Genomic DNA, 20178 nt, shown 5'->3' on the forward strand with positions numbered 1-20178 from the left:
AAACATTGAAATAACTGAGTGTAGTGAACCTCCTCTAACTATCAATGTCATTAAATATCCAGTCAGTGTTTACATTGCCTCAGCTGTCTCTTTTTTGAAATAGTGTATTTGATTCCATCAGGGACAAATAAGTTCCATATATTCAGTTGGTTAATATGTCTTATTGATCTTCTTTAATATCTCTCTCATTTTTCCTTGGATTTAGTTGTTGAAGAATTAGATCATTTTTTTCTTGTATAGTTTTCACTTAACATATTCCTCTTAACTCTGTATTTCCAGTAAATTCTTAGTTAGACATAGAAGCTGGATCAAATTCACTTTGCTATTTTTTTGTCAAGACTAGTTCATAGATGGCTTCGTGTGCTTCTAGTGGGAGCACAAAGTATCTGTTTTTCTTTTTTTGTTTTTATTATCACCCATTGATCATCATTGCCTAGATCTATTATTCTGTTGAGGCTTGCAAAATGGTAGTATTCTAATTCCATAAATCTTTCCTAAAAGAAATTTCCCTTAGCAGCTATTTGGTTACTCTGAGGTGCGAAGAGTGCATGGTTACTCTACTCTGGGGTAGAGTTTTATAGGGAAGGCAAATAAATCCTTGATTTTTTCATAGATTTAGCAATTTTCAGTATAATGTGTTGGTTACATAGCATTTTCCAAGCATTGCTAATACCTTTTTTTTTTAAAACTTATCCACATGGTCTAATAATTGGATGAATTAATATAAAATCATTGACTGGAAAGGAACAATCTAAGTTTAACAATAAAAGTGAAATCTTTAAGTGGAAGATCATTACATTTGAATATAAAGAAATATAATATTTATGTTGTCAAATATTTTAAAATAAAAATAACAAACAATGGGAAAGTACCTCCTGAGCTTATTTCAGTTGGCATCTTTTAATTCTCCCCATCTATCTTTATTAATCAATCAGATCAAATATTGTAAAACTTCAAAAAGAAACAAAATGTCTATGGAGATTCAGTCATTTAATAAAAAGTGAAAAAACAGAAGTGTCAAAGATCACCCAGTCCTTACTTTTTTCAACCTATATCAAAGTGAAATATTTCCATTGTTCAATTACTCTTTTCCTTGTGATCCATATTGTCTATGATAGTGTTAATCAGTTGTCCTGGACTGTGTCTTAGTTTCCCACTTACCAGTTTTTATACACTGAGTAGAATGTACTTGGTTCTCAGTGCAACATGCAAATATAATAAATATAAAGCAATCTCAGAATAAAGAGGACGTATTTAGGCTTAAGATATTTTATGACGTGATCCCCATCCCCCACCCCCTCTCTCTAGCACTTTCACACTACAGTACTATTAGGCCTTCTCTGGTTCTTTCTTCACCATAGATGTTTGGGGATTGTGTATGTGAATGTGTGTATATGTGAGAAGGAATGTGCATGTGTGTGCATGTGTGTGTATATATTGGGTAATGCAGAAGTGCCAGTAATAGGGAATGAAGCTATAATTTTCTCTGGTTTATTATTTTTTTCTTATGAACCAGTTAGAGTAGTGAAGTTGTAATTGACTCAAATTTTAACAACTTTTTAGGGAGAGAGATATTCAATAAATGAGAATATTCAGTCTGGTTAATGTTTGCATATACAAAGATATCTTTGCTTCATGAGATGTTTGGGGTCTAAATACGGTCATTTTCTGACACCTCCATATTTATATTGCTTTTGCTTCTCTTTTCCAATGGAAGAAAAATCAGTAACATACTGTGTAAGGAATTCCTCATACAAAGCCTGACATTGCTTTAGTTTTGTATCACAAATTCACATGTTTTGATAATCACAAATAAAACTTTGAAAAAACTAAATTTTACCTTATCTTTTGGTGCTCATTTAGGAGAGTTTTGTTATCACTATTTTTACTGGTATTGCTATTTTCTGTTATTTTGTTGTCAGAGGAAAAAAGGACTCTCCAGACCAAAAGTTTGCCAAAATTCAGAATGTTTGATCATATTTTCAGATGACCTGGGGAAAAGTACGTAGAAAAATATCAGGAACACAAGTTAATATGCATTGTTCTTAGTCCACCCTAAGAATACATTGATCTAGTATAGTTATGTCAGATTCATGCGCTATAAAACCTATATCTGCTGATTGGTTTTATGATGCTCACATAAGAAAAGGTACAGGGATAACTATACTCTCCAAAATGCTATGATGCTACTGAGCTTTCTAGCTCCCACACATTTGTCATTCCAGTTAAAAATTTTGTGTTTGGGATCTAAACTTTAACAAGATGATCTATTCTACTCCATCTCCCCTCCTGTATACTTTCTTACCACTCTTTTCTGGGAGCATCAGTCTCAGAATAGACGATAAAAGTAATTATAGAGGAGGTTGGTGAACAGTTCTCAAGTTGCTTGAAAAAAATGAGAGATGGCCAGTTTTATTTTTAATAGACTTTGCATTTATCTGCCTAGGAAACAGTGGAGTACTCGAGAAAATATATTTCTAATGTTCATTCTGGCTAACAACTTTTTACTCAGTTTCTGGCAAATGTAATGATTGATTTCTAGTCCAGTTTATCATATTTTGATGTAAATTCCTCCCATATTATTGCCGTACATTGACTGTCAGTCCTAGTTTTTGAGGTTGTGAGAGCTTTTTTGGTGTTTTTTCAAGGTTCGTTGTAGTTTACGATGGGATGTTCAAAGACTGCATCAGAGATGACTCCTGGAGAATTCCTATTTTAAAATCAAACTAGTTCTTGGCACTTTCTGACAATGTATTTTTTGAAAACTTTCTTGCCTTTATACTGCCTCAACTTTGTACTTCTTTCTATGTTTCACCCAAGGGCCTAACTATGAATCCCTACGAGGCCTCTTCTGAGCACTAATAGCATTTAACGTTCTGTGAGCTCTTTGTTGATGCTTTCCTCAACTGGCTGAAAAGAAGCTGTTTATTTCATTTGTGTCTTCCTACTTCACCTGTGTGCAATAAAACATATTTATGATTTTTTTTCCTTTCTCTAATAAAATATGCAAAATTTTAGAATTGCACTGAAGTTATTATATAGTTAATTTTTAAATGCTTTTAGATTTAATATACTCTTTATGTTTGCCAATATTGCCCATCTAAAATTTGTAAAGGTCAAGATAGGACTAGAGATAGATCTTTCATAGATACCTACCTGCTAGATGCTAAGGCATGCATTGCAATGACAGACAATTTCAATGACAATAAATAGAATTCTTACTCTTTTGTACATTTTGTGTAGTCAGCCTCATTGTGCTCTGCACAAGGGGGATGATACTTGGAAATAAACGAACTAAAACATCTGAAAAATCCCAATGTGATTTGGTACCCTATACGTAAAAGGAGTGTTAGAAATTGAAACATTCCTAAATACAAGAGTTCTATACCATTGGTGCATGTGTGGTGTTTTCTTGTTGCGAATGTGCACAGGAAGGAGAAATAAATAACTCTATTCAATGGGCCAGCTCTGCTGAGCATGGGCTTCATACTGAGGGAAGACTAAGAATAGCAACAACTAGTCTAGAAAGCTTCCACTGTCCCAAGCAGTTCTTTCCCACAGAGAACCACTTTTGTCTGCTACTTTCCACAAAGACCCATGCTTTGGCTGCTGCATTGCACATCTTGCTCAGAAGTGTAGTAAAATTATTATCCCATTATACTTTTTCACATATTTGACCTGTCTGTCGTTTCCACTATGGGAATGAGAAATACTTTTTGCTCGTTCGACGTCTCATCACACCGCTCACGGGTGAGGGGCCCGCTTCTGAGTGAAGTCATGGCTAGTATGCTCTGTCTTAGAAATGATAGACAGATTGTCTACCCTCATTCGTGAACTTCTGGCATTGCACAAAGCAAACTGAAGAGGCAATGTAACCTAACCCTTATTTTAAAATTTAATCTTTTTACAGCCTGCTGTCTAAGGCAGTTCCTCTATGAATCTGCTGACATTTTAAGTTCTATTTTGGAAACTTCCTCTCTATTTCAAATATCCACTCCACTCAAAATTTTATATAAAGTTATCCCCTCTACACACTATCAATATGAAAGTTTTTCTTTCTTTCCTAAGGCATTCTAAGTGGCTTCTGTAACCAGCTCCCTTAAGAGAAAACCACTAAATCTTGCTGCTTACACAGCAATCCCAAATCTTACTGTAGTGCTTGTTAAAGACAGAGAAATATTTTCAGTGTAAGCTCTTGCAAGGTTCATAGGCTTACTAGATTGTGCTTTCTAGCTAATAGGAAGGAAAAAGAAAACTGCAGAAGCCCCTAGAGAACCTTCTGGCAGAAAGTAGATAACACAAAATAAAATCACTTTTTTATTTTATTAAGGACCTTTGTGAAGGTTCATTTGAAACAATTTACTCTGTCTAACATAATTAAGTCACTAAGCAGCATCAGATAGTAGCCAGTTACAGTCTTGGATTAATAATGTTTAATTCATCTACAATCACTCTAATACATGTCTAGGAAGCATATACAGCATTTTATAAAACGCAATATGATAAGTAAGGACAGTTGAATGATGAATCATAAAACAGATTAAATTGTAGTCATTTGAGCTGCTACTTGAAATTTATGGCTGCCAGCTGGCAACTAGAGGACTTTTTAAAATATAAATTAAATAACTTCAATAAAGCTATCCAGATAGGAAACGTGCAGCTGGAACATGAGAATTATTTCTTCTTAGCCTTCACCAGAAATTAGTTTTTTGAGAAAGGCACACTAAAGAACATTTAGGCAGGGTCACTATGGAAGCAATACTGTGTCCAGTGAGATCCATTCCAGTAAATTCCCAACCTACCAGCTCTTAATAATTGACGTTTCTCAGCTGGATTGAACTGAGCTTGATCAATTGGAGTGTGAGAGAGGGAAGGATAGGGGTCAGATTTAGATAGTAGATTTTTGCCTTAGTACAGGTATAAAGTGGTTAGGGTTTGAAATGGGATTGTTTGAAAAGGGATTTTAAAACATTATGGATGAATATATGGTTTAAACCTTGACTGCAGTCCAATTCCTATATGTACACTTGAATTTTAAAGACATTTTTCCTCTAATACTTCGGTGGGAAAGCTATGCTTGAGCACAGCAGTATCTTACAGCTTTTGTGATGGAAGAGAAGGCAAATTAGGTCATTGTAACTTTTAATTAACTGGATTCAGGGTTAAATCTCAAGGTAGTTCTATCATCTGGAAATTTGTAAACTCTAAATTTCAGAAGCTATAGCTGTAGAGCAACTTCTGCATTGCTGAACTCTTACTGATATAGTCAGCAAAATTGAAGCTGTTAATAAATTTCATCTACGTGCCTAAGATCTGCATTTTAAATTATTAGTTTAAAATTGTTTAAATGTGCTTTGTAATAAATTGTTATAAACATAGCACATATTTTACATATTTTTTTCAAATGACATAGATTTAAATTTGTTTGATTTATTTACCTATTATTCTTTTGTCCCTGGAATCCTGAGGCTTAAAATCTGACAATAAAAGGGCCTGCTATTTTGCAGCATGTAGAAAGATAAGAAAATACAAAAGATAAAAAAAAAACTGACAATAATTTCCTGGTATGAGTAATAGAAATATGGAAGATCCTGCAGTCAATTTCTGGTTATGTGAAAACTGGAAAAATTCCAAGCATCTATGAAAAAATACTCTTGGGATTTAGATATATTTGGATAAAGTTAACAAAGGAAGATTGACTGTGTAAAAAAGATATATGATTGTTCCAAGTTAGAGGTTCTATTTGTTCATACAACAAATGTTAATGAGCTCAGTATGTTTCAGGTACTGATTAGATGCTGGGAATATGGTAGGAAAATAGAAAAAGACTCAGCCCTCATACAAACAGATCCGGATTGAAACTGAACAGATGGCACCATGCCAAACTGTTATAATTAATGGAAGAGAGAATGCAAAGTCAAAAATGCCAGTATAAATAATGGAACTGAAATGTATTTTGAGACTGCATGACCTTTTAGAAGCATATGGTACATAATTTATATTTGTAGGGTTCAACCAGTGTTTGCACCATCATACAATGATCTGTTTATAAGTATCCATGGAAGAAATATCCTCAGGACATTAACAGGGATATCTTGCTGCTTCTAAGAAAAGATATTCTGCTTATAAACACTATAAATTGCATTTCCCTTTTTGCATTGGCTACTAAGAATCTCAGTAATAAACTTGAGGCCAACATCCAATAGGAAAATGAATGTGTGTTTTTGATGCTATATTTAGTTTCATAGACTCTATTTTTAGAAGAAAGTTGGACATTAAACAAACATAAAACTCATTACAGGCACAACCATAGTTCCATTTGTAAATCTAGCTGAAGCTTTTCAAAGCATTGGTAACATTTCAGTCTTTAGGTATTAAGACTTAAGCCTACCTCTGTAGAGCAGTTTCCTTGGTGTTTTTTTTAAAAATCCCTATTTTATTAAGTTCAGTCTCCAGTTCCCAGAAGAATATATGTTCCTTTCATTCAATAAAATCTACTTAAAACACAATTCTGTCAAAAGACAATAGCAAAAACCATGAAGGGGTGAAAAATTACACTGTTGAAAGACATCTGTAGGGAGAGCTGAGGTTGAAGCAAATAGGAGCACTGGGAAGTAGAAGCCAGTCATCATCCCAAACACAGCCAAGCTCTGCAGATACCAGTTGGTGCCACAAACCAAGGCACCACTTTTATTCAGAGTGGAAAGAAATAATCCGGGATTGGCAATATAAAGCAGTAATATGATTGCTCTGAGATACAGATGTTACTTGTTCATGCAACAATTACCATCACAAATAGCTATGACTGGCAATAGCATTTTATTTGGAATCAAAAGATAATGGTAGAATTGAAAAATACATTGTTTCATTTATGTATTTAAGAGTTGCAGTGGTAGTAAATCGAGTTAAAAAGAATCTCTCTCAGGATTTTCTAATCTATGCCAAGGCCAGCACAAACAGACAGAATTAAATGGAAATTTTCTGTATTTTATATATACTTTATTCATGTGTCTGAGTTAGATCCCACTCCTTCTTTTATTTTTTTCCCAATGGTCACTGCAGTTATCAATGGCTATCCCCCCACTGGCTGAAACCTCTAACTCCCCAGGTTTAGTATATGCCTTGCACGTAGAAAATCTGTTCAATAAATGATTGTTCTAGTCACAATACTTCTGGGGTGGAAACTGACAGAAGCAGCAACTAGTGGCTGAAGTGGTGAGTGTATCACCACCTCTTCTTTGCCATCATCAGGAGTAGAAAGCAGAGGCCAAAAGAGATATTCTCTATGCTCTGGCAATCCGCCACCATAGTATAATCAACTCCTTGGCCAGCTCTGAGCTATGTTTACTGCCAGCTAACATAAGATTTAGAATGAGTGTAATCTTTAGCTTTTGTAAAGAGTATCAAATGATAAATAATCAGATCTTTGCCTGAATTGCTTACTGCAGTGAAACATGGATTAAATGTGTAGTAAAAATAGCAGTTAATCTGTCCAAGAAGCTGGATGTATTCATTTGCTTTCTTTGATTCAGCTCAGTTGTCTCATTGGGAAAAAAAAAGGGAAAGAGAAATGACATTCTTATTATTTATGTGTTTATAAGTTTTTTATTCTTTTTTGCTTAGACTGCTGTTAAGCTGGCTCACCCCATATATTCTGTGCCACAGTGATTTAATATTTAATTTTAAAAAAGCATTAATGATGGCTCCAGTGAATTTATCCCATCCCTGCTCCACAATGATCACAATTTAAGTGAGGATTGATCTCTGAGTGATGTCCACGAAAACAAAGCCAAACACAGGGACAGTTAGTGTGCTGCTCATATTCCCTGCACTTTGATGTTGGAGAGCTGGGTGTTGAGCATACCTGATATTTTAGTTGGACTGATGCTGGAGGAAGGGTCTGAGAAGCCCGATAGCCAGCCTCAACCCACCCTGTCCTCTTACCAGGTTCTTGACTCCACCACAGGAAAGAATTCAAGAGCAGAGTCACAGTAGAAAGTGAGAATAGGTTTAACAGAATAAATAAGAGATGTAGATTTCACAGAGAGAGTGCAGCATAGCTCCAGAGACTGAGCAAGGCCCACACCAAGTTTAACATGAAAGTAAGAAATCCATGCTTAAGGTGTAGTACATAGTGCAGGCTGGCTCAAGAGAGTGAACAGCCACCTGCTCAAAGTAGCTTAACAGAAAAGTAAAGCATACACACCTCAGGCAGCAAAGTGCTGGTTGGTCCCAGGAACGTGAGCAATGGCCCTGCCTGTATAATTTCACTATCTAATGTATATTTATGCTATCTAATGAATATTCAATTAAAGCGGTGGCTCCCTGTTATGTAACATAGTCTTGCACATGCTTAGTTGGTGCTTTTTGGAGTATATTCAATGGTCAAATTCTATCACATGTTCTGAACATATTCAAGAATATTCTGTGCTCTTCAGCATTTTTAGTGGAAGGTCATTCAAGGGATAAACTCCACTTTACTGAGCATGCTCAGCTACCACCAGGGTTATATAACCCTACTCTACTGAGCATGCCCAGCCACTGAATTTACATAAGCCAGCCCCTTGTGGTCTCAATTTGCCCATGTTGGTGCCAAAAAAATAGGTCTAACAAGCAAGAGTAACTTTCCTCTAGAGGAGTGCCTAGAGGAGGGGCTTGAGACCTTGGGAGATGGCTTGAAACCCAGAGGCATGTCCCGAAACCCAAACTCAGGGAAACTGAGCACTTTCTACCTTAGGATGAGAAAACAGTGTCTCATTTAGACACAATAAATGAGTTGCTTTAGTTGGTGTGTCACATTTATACTCAATTTCTTAATACTAGACTAAAAAATTGCTATAATGCTGGTTCTTTTGGGAGAGTTTCCAATGGCAACACATTCTTGATTCTGCTTTTAATTTTAAAACAAAGTCAAAATTTACTCCATGAGAAAATGTCTTAATGCCTTTCAAACATTTGATCACTTACCTAACAAACGGATAAATATTTATTAAATGTCCACTGTGTGTTTTCAAACTACTGTAGCCTGTACTTCAAAGGAGAATCTTGTTCTTAAGGATATCTTTTCCTTTCAATTTGAGGAGAAAACAAAATTAAAAATAAAAACATAAATACCAATGAACAGCTTAAATGATGAGGGTCAAATGTTTGGTTCTCATAAGAAGTTAGCTTTGTTGTATGTAAAAGGGAATTATTTCCAGCAAATATAATGAGGAACTTTACACAGTGGTGGAATTTAAGTTTAAAATAATTTATGGATGTAATTATTTTAGTTTGAAAGTAGAGAAAATATAGAAAGAGTTTCATTAAAAGTTGTGTTCAATGAAACAGTGGATTAAAAAGTGCAAAAAGAATGCTGGAAGTATTTTGTAGAGGTCCCTTGAATTTTAATGTCTAAGTAGTTAATATTATTATAATAATTACACAAAGCAACACTATAAAATAATGTAGGGTTTAAAAAGAAAAAAATATGTCTCATATCTTTCTTCCAAGCAAACTATTTTCATTTTTCCATTTCCTCTTCCACTAAAGATTTTTGAACAGTGAAATGACATGATGGAAAAGGTGTTGTAGGACTTTTAGGAAGATTAATCTATCAATAGTAAGTAAGATGGAGAGTAAAGAGAAGTGTCTGAAACCTGGAGCCCAATTATAATTCTATTGAAGTAATCCAGGTGACAAGTGATAAAGGCCTGAAAAGAAATGAGAAGTTGTAAGATGCATTGAAATGGAAAAATCACTGATTGGATATGGGACATTAGAAAAAGGTAATCGTTAGAGATGAACAGAGCTTGACAGTAACAGCAATACTTCCAGAGACAGAAAGCAGATGATGAGAATAGGTATCTAGCTATGGAAAATAATTCACATATATTTTTGTGATGTGTATTATTTGAAAAGAAAAATGTTACACAAAAATGTTGCTCATATATTTAAAGATGGAAAATTGGCATATGCATTATATGCATATTCCCAATCCTGAGATCTTTTGCAAATTTCAGTCCTTCTTAATCATATAAAAAGTGAGAATAGTTGGAATTATAGGTGCAAAGTCTAGTGTGTTAAGAAAGTAGAAGAGATTATTAATAACTTTTTTTAGAAGAAAAGTATTCAGTGAGGAAAGAGTGGCCAGTGAAGTACATAGAGAACCAACATGACATTTCTCAAAATTAGAGAGAAGAGAAAGAAAAAGTAAAGAAAAAATTTAAAATTATATACATTGAGAAGAGTATTATAGGGAAAATAGAGAGAATGAGAACTGAGAGGACATTATATTTCATAACTAATAGGTCACTGATGACATTTGAGAAATCAATAAACAATTAAATTTGTTAAACCATTTTCATTTGAGGTATATTTCAGTGAAAGGAGGAAAGGGAATAGAATGGTTACTAGTAGGTGGTGAAGTTAAGAAAGATTTGTTTCCCTTCTTTTACAACACACTCCATAGGAAATTTTTTTAAAGAAGAAAAATTTGTTCATTTTTGAAAGCTGAATAAAGAGAACAGGGAATCAAAGTCAAAGAACAGGTATGAGAGCATTGTACGTACCTACAGGGACGAACAGAGAAGGGTTGAGTAGAGAGTGAAAGAAGAGAGGCCCATTAGAAAGTTATTTCAGTAGTCCTTGCAAGAGATGTTGGTTCTTAGAATTAAAGTAGTAGGTTGTGGAGGTGGTGATTATTGATTGTATCCAATCTATATTCTGAAGATAGAACTGACTTCATCTGATAACAAATAAGATACGAGGTGTGAGAGCAAGAGAGAGATAAAAAAAAATGATGTTATTTTATTGGCTTAACCAACTGGAAGAATGGTGATACCATTTACTGAAACGTGTAAGATGATGCAGGAGATATATCTTTTTTTGGAAGGGATAAATCAAGAGTTCTCTTTTATATATGTTAAGCCTGACCTTACTATTAGACATGCAAATGGTGATATTGTCTAGGAAGTTAGGTACATGAGTCTTGAACTAAGGGAAAGATTGGGACATGTAAATTTGATAATCATCAGTATATTAATGATATGGTCTATAAAATCTTGAGACTGAATGAGATTACCTACGGAGTAACAGTAGAGAGAGCAAATAAGAGCTGGGGACTGAGCCACTCTAAAGTCTGAAGATCTGGAAGGAAGGAGGAATCAGCTTTGAATGTTAGGAGTAGTCAGTGAGGTATAAGAATTTGGAGAGGGGGATGTCTGAAAAAGAAAAGCAAAGATGTTTCAAGGAGGGCAAGTTCAGCTGAGTCAAACCTGATGGGATGTGGAGTAAGATGTATACACAGAATTGGAAGGGGAAGGTTTGCACTTCTGGTAGTATCTGAAATAAACAAGGAGATCAGGATTCGTCTTGCTGATATTTTTTTAGCAGAAGTGGTTAATAAACTCAAATTATATCTTTTTCTTGGAACTGATCTTTTAGGCAGTTGTCAAAGGTGAGGCTGAAGGTGTCTTAGTGTGGAGGAATGGTAGTCTTGTATGGAGTGTATCCTTATCAAGGGTAGAATCACGGACAATGGAGGATGGTATTAGAACAAGCAGCTCTGAGAGGTCTATCCTTATCCGCAGACCTCTCTGGGGCTTCTCGATTTGATTTCAAGAGAGATTAGGTTATTTCACTACGGCAGACCAACAAGAAGAGCACATGGAATTCTGGGGCCTGTCATAGATCCTGCTAAGGGGGTATCAGGGACAGTAGAGTGGGACTGGGTTTATCAAAAACACTTGGAGATCTGGAGGGTGTACTTAAATAAAATACATCATTTTCGTTATATCACTTTTAGTAGAAGTACATGACAGACAGTGCAGCATTTTAGATCTCTGCATAATAAAGATGTTATAGCAAACACACAGAAAAAAAGACGTGGAATTTTCATAAAACTCAATAATTTTCTTCTTTTGGTATCTCTTAAATCTGAGTAGTTTATAAGACAGGTTTTCTCTGAGGATGAAAGAAATTTGTATATTTTTACGTACAATCTTTTTCATATGCTTTTTGCCTATGGCCATATAAATCATTTTCTTATTTTAAGTGATAAAACCTTCAAAGTCAGAGAGTTAACAACAAAACAATTACCAATAACTTTCATGTATAGAAAACTAAAAATCTTTAGATTTTGTCTTCCTAATGGTTACACTCTATTGCCAGAAATAGCAGTTCTGTTTTATCTCCAGCATGCATTTATACAGACAGTGGGAAAGTTCTTTAAAAAAATGATAAATTGCCTATTTAATTTTTGTACATTATACCTTATATGTACCTTCTGTTTTTTACTTTCTCTTGCTTCTTTAGTAAATGACACAACACAAAAAAAAAGTCTAAGAAAACTTTATCTGGGCAAGTACTTTATCTGGAGCCCCACAACTTATTTTTGTTCTTTAATTTTACTGACTTGCTAAATACAAATACATGCAAACAAGGGAATTTACTTAAAAAAAATCCATTACTGTATACTTTTATTATAATGATGGTCATTATTTTGCAGCAAAGCAGGAAAAATAAAACGAGTAGGATAATGAATAATTTTGCCTGAGTATGAGCAAACATGGTGCTATTTAAAAATTGATTTCTTTGGTTACTTATTTTATATTGTCATAGAACTACTGATGAACTAACTCATTGACATCTGCTTACGTTACCTTTGGGCTTATTTACCATTACCACCAGTGCTATATTTTGTACATCACCAGTAACCTGGATTATTTACTGATTGTACCATATACCCATCTTTACCACACATTTGTATCATCACATTTCCCAGAGATTCCTCCCTCCCATCTACCTAAGGACAGCCTACTTATTCTTTAGGTGCTACCTCAAATGTGTTCTTACTTATAAAGGTTTACTGATGAGAGTAACCAAGTTACTTCACCAATTGTTACTTATTTATACATATCTGACAATTATTTCATGTGGACTTGATGTTTATGTAAGTACTTTATCTCTTGCTTTCCTTGAGGGATGTCATGTTTGACCTAATTTCTCCTCCATCATTTTCTATACATAGCAGCAGTCCAATGAAGAGTGAATTTAATTGAGCCTTTGTGTTGGAGTTCCTTTCTGTTTCCATGGTTATTAAGATGGTTGTTACTTCCCCTTCCCTGGTACTTTACACCTGCCTATGTTTATAGTTTTTTCTGATAAAAAATAATGGCTACTGTTTGCAGGATTATTACATGCAAAGTATTATCTTTAGTGCTTTACACAAATTAATTCATTTAATTGTCATAACAGAATGAAGGAGTTATCATTACAATAATCCTCATTTTACCGATGAGGAAATTGGGATACAAAGAATTTCAGTGTTCATCCAGAGTCATGCAGTAGGTGGAGAGCCAGTTTTCACACACAGCTAGTTTGACTACAGAGACCTTGCTCTCAAACACCATTTTGTGCTGTCACAGTGTTTAGGGGCCCAGCTGCTACCTTGGGAGTATTACTGGTAGTGGCAACAGGAATTACCAAAAAATGTGCGTTTTTTAAAAAAAAAAAATTAAAACAGAAGATAAATATCATTGTTGTACTGCTTAGTTCCCTTGTGGATTGATGTCCACAGCTTCTGCCTTATTAGCTATGACTCAGCTTGATTTGTATAATTGCTTTTTTAAATATTAAAAACAACTTTTTTAAATGATGTGAGTTTCTTTAGTATGTTTCACTTTTTTTCTTGGCATAAATATTCAGTAGTATGGTGACCACAGACTACCACTAGAGTAAATTTTGGATATGTTATTTGAAAGTTGCCATTCTTACTTATCAAGTGCCTAAAAACATAGAGAAGACTTTAGAATTGTAACTTCCCCCAAACCTCCAAATTGGGAACAAATTTACCACTGTCTGTATATATTTTCTGGTTTTAATTACATCTAATATAATGCATTAGTTTTAATAGCTTTTAAAAAAATAATATTTAAGTTTAAAAGTTAGCTTTTACATAAAAATGTTAATAATCTTAATATTCTTATATGTTTTTCTTTACCTAAAATCATGATGTAATTGAATACACTCAAATATAGCTTTTGAGAGCACTGTAAAATTGCTTTCTGTAAATAAAAATGTCTTGAGGTTCAATTAGCTAAACATAGTCTCAAGTTTAAAACTAAATATATTTTAACTCAATACAGAGTAAATAAAATTTAAAAAGTTATATTGCATTTACATATAAAATTCCATACATTGACATTAGGTTTTTCAATCTAATTTTCATATTGCAATTACTTTTCTTGTTTCTTTTTGGTTTGTTTTTGTTTTTTGGGGGGTCTTTTGCAATTTAAATAGTTCAGTTACCCAGTCATTTAACAACTATTTTAAAAATGTTCTCAACATCATACAAAGTACTGGAGTTACAATGGAAAACAAAGAAGACAAAGTCCTTGACCTAATAGGGGAAATGGATAAAAGATGTAAAATAATTTTAAATTGTGATATTTTCTAGAAAGGCTATGTTTTATAATTTAATCATTTGCTTAGACATGTTTGATAATTTATTCATACTGTCATAGTGCTTTCTGTGATGAACTACAATAAAATTAAGAAAATGGCCACATGGCCTTATTAATATGTTGTATGTAGTGTATACATAAACCTTGTTTGTTTTATTGTTTATTTTTATAGCAGTTTTAGTTTTACAGAGATACTGAACAGCAAGTACAGCTATTTCCCATATCCTCCCCCCCACCCATATTAGCAGTTTTAGTTTTACAGAGATACTGAACAGCAAGTACAGCTATTTCCCATATCCTCCCCCCCACCCATATTAGCAGTTTTAGTTTTACAGAGATACTGAACAGCAAGTACAGCTATTTCCCATATCCTCCCCCCCACCCATATTTATAATTTCTCCTATTATTGACATGTTACATTAGTGTGGTACATTTGTTATAATTATGAATCAATATTGATATATTACTATTACTTTAATTTTATATTAGCATTCTCTGTATTGTGCAGTGCTTTGGGTTTTGCCTACCACATACCACCATGAATCTCGCTGATCTCTTCTGATCTCAGAAGCTAAGCATGGTTGGGACTGGTTAGTACTTGGATGAACGTAGTATATATTTTAAGAAATCATTGTTTTTAAACCATTTTAAAACACTTTTAGTACTCTATTTCTTAATATAAATTGCACCTGAGAATTGAAATCTTCAATTTTATTTCTGTTTTAATCTTACTGATTTTGCCAAAAGTTTTAAAAAATTATTTAATTGGCGTATTTTTCAGCTTATGCAAGAAATTTTATTTTAGCTATTTGAAATGAAAATATCTAACACAGGAGCTTCACAATTGTTTAGAACTCCCCAAAGGTATCAATATCGATATCATCACATACCCTAAAAAAATGCTATTTTTAAAACATTTCATGTTTTCTGTTCAAAGTAGGGTGAAATTATAGTAAACTATTGACTTCTTGTATCTTGGCCTTGCATTGGCCTTTAAAAGGAATGGAAAATAATCATTCACTAATAAGAATAAATTTCTTACCTGAAGTTGAGGGAAAATAAAAGTCCTGACAAGCCTTACAGACAGTTAAAGTTCTCATCTTTGGAATAAAAATGCAACCACACATCCAAGGGCAAAAATGCCCAAATGTCAGATGTAGCAAGCATGCTGCAGAGATCCTCGCTAGACCTCCCGAGGTCATGTCATTTACTTCGACGTGTGTTCTCAGTCTGTCTCTTTCACCTAGTACTTTAGGACTGTGGATGCTCTTATTAATTTTAAGCTCTTAAATTTGTCACCTTTCAATTGGACCTAAATGAAAGTGTTTCCTGTGGGGAAAAATTTTATTGAGCTGTGTTTGAACAGCAAATCTTGAAAGGAAAAACAGTTGTGTCCTTAGTTCGCTTATGTTCAATCTCCTTTCTGTTTCTTCTCCCTGCCCAAGTTAAGAAAAACACATATAAGTGAGAATAATACATTGAAATGTCTTTTTCTCCTATTTCAATGATTTGATGGCAGGTGGAATTGTCTCCTCTTGTTTTGACAAAAATGTTTGTTAAATCCCTTATCCTTCTATCATTTAGTTCACCTCTCAGAAGTCTCCGTTCTCCTAGCTAGAAGGAATATTTTTCTTCATATTTCTGTGGCATATATTGTCTGCAGATTGATTTCAAAAATATATATTTTTACATTATATCTTCCTCCCCTGAAGGGAATAATCCTCCCAATTTGATTATAATCTCCCGGAGATTACCAAACACGCTGCACTTGCTTTGACAATACCTTGCACATAGTGGACATTCAAGGACTACTTCTTGCACTATTTTTTTTTCCACGTTGCACCTAGCAAAAAAAGCCAGTTTGTATTGCTTTTAGCAATCTAAGCAAATTAAATTTGTTATGAATTTCAAATTTTCTTACACTGTTCTTAGGGGTTCCTTGCCAATCCGTTATAATAATTTTTGGTTTTATATATTTCCTTTATTAATTCTTTATTGATGTACTAATCAGATAACCATCTTATTAGAATCACTTGGCATTTTAGTGACAAAATTTTATTCTTTAAAAATGTCTAATTTAGTCTTAGTTATTTTGCCTTTCAGAGCCATACACCATGAAATTATTATTACCTTTAATGATTAAATCTACAATTATTTTTTGAATGTCTGTTAGTTGTCTGGCATATATACTGATGGCACAATTGTGAATAAGATGCTTACAGTATCTGTGGAGGAGGTTCGCCCATAGACTGAATGATTGTGTTCCCCCAAACAAAATTCATAGGTTGATATCTAACCCCCATGTGAATGACATTTGGAGGGGAGGCCCTTTGGGTTTAGTGCCCTTTTAAAACATCCCTGGAGAGCTCCTTTACCTTATCCATCATAAAATGATGCAGCAAGAAGATGGCCATTTATGAACCAGGAAGTGGCCCTCACATGACATCAAATCTTCCAGCTCTTTGATCTTGGATTTCCTAGCCTCCAGAACTATGAGAATTAAATTTCTGTTGTTTGTAAGTCACCCAGTCTATGTTATTCTACTACAGCAGCCCAAATGGACAAAGACAGTACATAAGATAAATTGAATGGCTAAATACTACAATAATGGTAGACACAAGGACTCAAAACAGATTTAGGAGTTTAGGGATCTAAATGATGAGCTCTGTACTTCAAAAGATGTGCTTTGTTCTATTTGCTTGTTTTTGATGTCTTGCTCAGATCAGCCTTCTCTGCCTTGATTATTATGAATGCATTGAGATCACTTGATCATGTTTTCTAAACGTGACTTCCCATCATTTTTTCTTCAATCTTTTCTTCCTTCTATAGCAAAATTAAATGGAGAGCATCAGTTCCCTTTGTGATTTCACAACCTCTCAAGAATGATATATATTTTTTCTCCTAGAAAGCTTAAGAATATAAAGCCCATGTCATTAGTTTCCCAAGGAGGGGTAGAAGGGTTTTTTAATAGTTCTGATGTCATTTCATTCTAGTTTAAGACATCACATAATAGAGGTACATAAACTTGTACTTCTTCCTATACTGTCTTTCTTTCTCTGTGAATAGCATTACTACTGGATGCTTTGGCTGAAGGTAAATTGACTGAAAATATATAGGTAGAAATCTGGCAGATAACACAGATGCTTCATTTTCCTTAACCTCTGACATGTCATTTTCACTCTTACCGCATGATCATCACTTTTTTTTTGATGGTCCTTTTAAAGTGGCCTTATGTTTCCCAACCTCCACCTTCATTCTCTAACAGTCATCTTATAAACTATTCTTTTAGAAAAGTTAAGTGAAGAAAATGGAAAAGAGAAATTTAAAGATAGTTATGTCCATTTATTGTAAACTTTTCTGTATGGTTTGACTTTTTTCCTGTAAGTGAAGGCATAACTTATAAAAATAAGAATACTTAATAAATAGGAAAAATGAGAAATACTGACATACTAACAGTGGTTGTTTCTCAATAAGCATTTTAGGAATGACTGTCTTTCTCCCCTTAGATATTATTTTCCCTCCAAATTTTCTATATATATTACTTTTGCAGTCTAAAAATCTGTAAAATAACTTTCATGTTTACAAAAGTGGTAACAAAAAAGTGGTAACATTTGGTGCAACACAATGAATTTTAAATAACATGCAAGTTACTGCAAAAAACTTGGATATGTTCTTTACAAGGCCAAGTTGCTTAGGTATCACAGGTATGAAAACCTGTGATACAGATGCAGTGCAAATGTTGAAGATAGTTTTTAATCTTGCAAATACTGATTTAAGTTTTGTGCAGTATATATGACAATTCCAAAAATTAAGCTGTGAAGAAAAATAACCTGTTACTGCATAGAAAATCACTTGTGAGAATTAAATGAGTCACTCAACCATGCTATACTAATTCATAGCCATTGTCTGTGGAGAAATAGAGCTAGCACTGACATTAAGTGTGCCATATGATTTCTTTATTATAAATCTCATGTTCTGCTCAAACTCTTTAACCACCACCATGTGGTTTTCATTATGTTTGTTGCCATTTGTTATTCCTGATAAGCTAAAAACTTTATTATGTATTGATTTCCTGCTGTGAATGCCTGAAAACCTTTGTGCTGTCGACACTGTCATTGATCAGATATCAATTATTTTTTACTCCCAGACCACGAAACATATTAAAAATTTATCTGGTACATGCTAAAGGGCCTGACCCCAATTTTTCTGTTAAAGGTCTTTTAGCTTCAGTTTTAAGAGCAGTTTCATTTCTTACAATATTGTGGTGCTCTTGCCTGTGAATCCATTTTGTCATTTATTTGGCTGAAGAGCAAGACTAAAACAGCATCTTGGAAAATTTGTAGGGATTTTGTGGCTGCTGATCTTGATTTAATCAGTGTCAATAAAAATGACTTAGAAACGTTTTATTTGGAAAATGAGTTGTTGCACTGGTGTTCATAAATTAAATTCAAAAGTGTTAGGTGATTTTAAAAATATATCAGTAAAAAGGAATTCTACATTCAATATTTTTAAAACTTAAACATCATTCCTTGGCATAACTTTGTAATTGTTTTACCTGTGTTTATGTAGAAGAAAAAGAAATGGTCCAGGAGAAATTTAGACAAAACTCTGGCAGGAAGTCTGGAGGTATCTGTATCATCCTTCGTTATGCCTGAAGGGTAAGCCATTCAAAGGAAAATTATTTAACATCAGAATTTAAGGAAATATAATAGGATTTAAAACTCTCAAAAATAAGCACCCTGGTGCTCTAAGGACAAATTTATAAATATAGAGATGTATTTGTAAGGTTGGTGCTTTAGAATTTAAAGCTCCTATACAACTTTAGTATTTTGTAGATATTTTGAAATATATATGTGTATACATTTTAAAAATTGTTTAATTTAAAAATGCAATTAAAATATAACAATTTATTTCATGAGACCACTACCAGCCAGTGCTAGTAGTGTAGATTTTGATTTCATTAATTATGATAGTAATTAAAAAAATGAAGAATGAAAAATTACATTTGACATGTAAGCAATGTAAAAAAATGTTTTTAATTTAACAGGTTTACTGAGAGATAATTGATATACAATATATTGAAAGTATACAATTTAAAAAGTTTGACATATGTACACACCAATGAAATTATAATCACAATCAAGATAATGATCATCCCCAAAGTTTCCTAGTGCCCCTCTGTAATCCCTCCTGCTTACCCTTCCCTGTCCATGTGTGTGGAGGATACTAACATTAGTAAGCACATGTATTTCACAGGGCCTGCCTTGCAGCTTAGTAGGGCAACAGCCCTTAGTTTAAGGTATAGCCTAACTTTTTAGTATTGCACATAGAAATGCTAAGCTTGGGAAAAACAAAATTTTCCCAGAACTAAAGTCTCTGTTGTAGATAAAAAAAAAAAAAAAAAGCAAAAATGCTTGCTCTAAGGATGGTCGTCCGTGGTGAAGCTAAACCTAATGATGGGAAAGTATGTGAGCTAAAAGCTTCAAGGCTGCCGGTTGGGGGACTTCCACATCTCTCCTCCAGCTGTTTCTTTGAGCTTCTTGGGGAACTAAATGTTGCCATGATGATTATCACATTGTTCTTTTTGTAACCACCTGTGTTCCTTTTCTGTAACTTTCTTGCCTGGACAATAAAAACTGAGAGAAAACTTGATTTGGGGTAATTTCCTAGGAATTCTTCTCTCTTGAAGGAATTGCTCCTAAGATTTACCCTTTGTGGCCTCTCAGTGCTCTGG

The sequence above is a fragment of the Cynocephalus volans genome, chromosome 1 (genome assembly GCF_027409185.1).
Source record: "Cynocephalus volans isolate mCynVol1 chromosome 1, mCynVol1.pri, whole genome shotgun sequence".
NCBI lineage: Eukaryota > Metazoa > Chordata > Mammalia > Dermoptera > Cynocephalidae > Cynocephalus > Cynocephalus volans.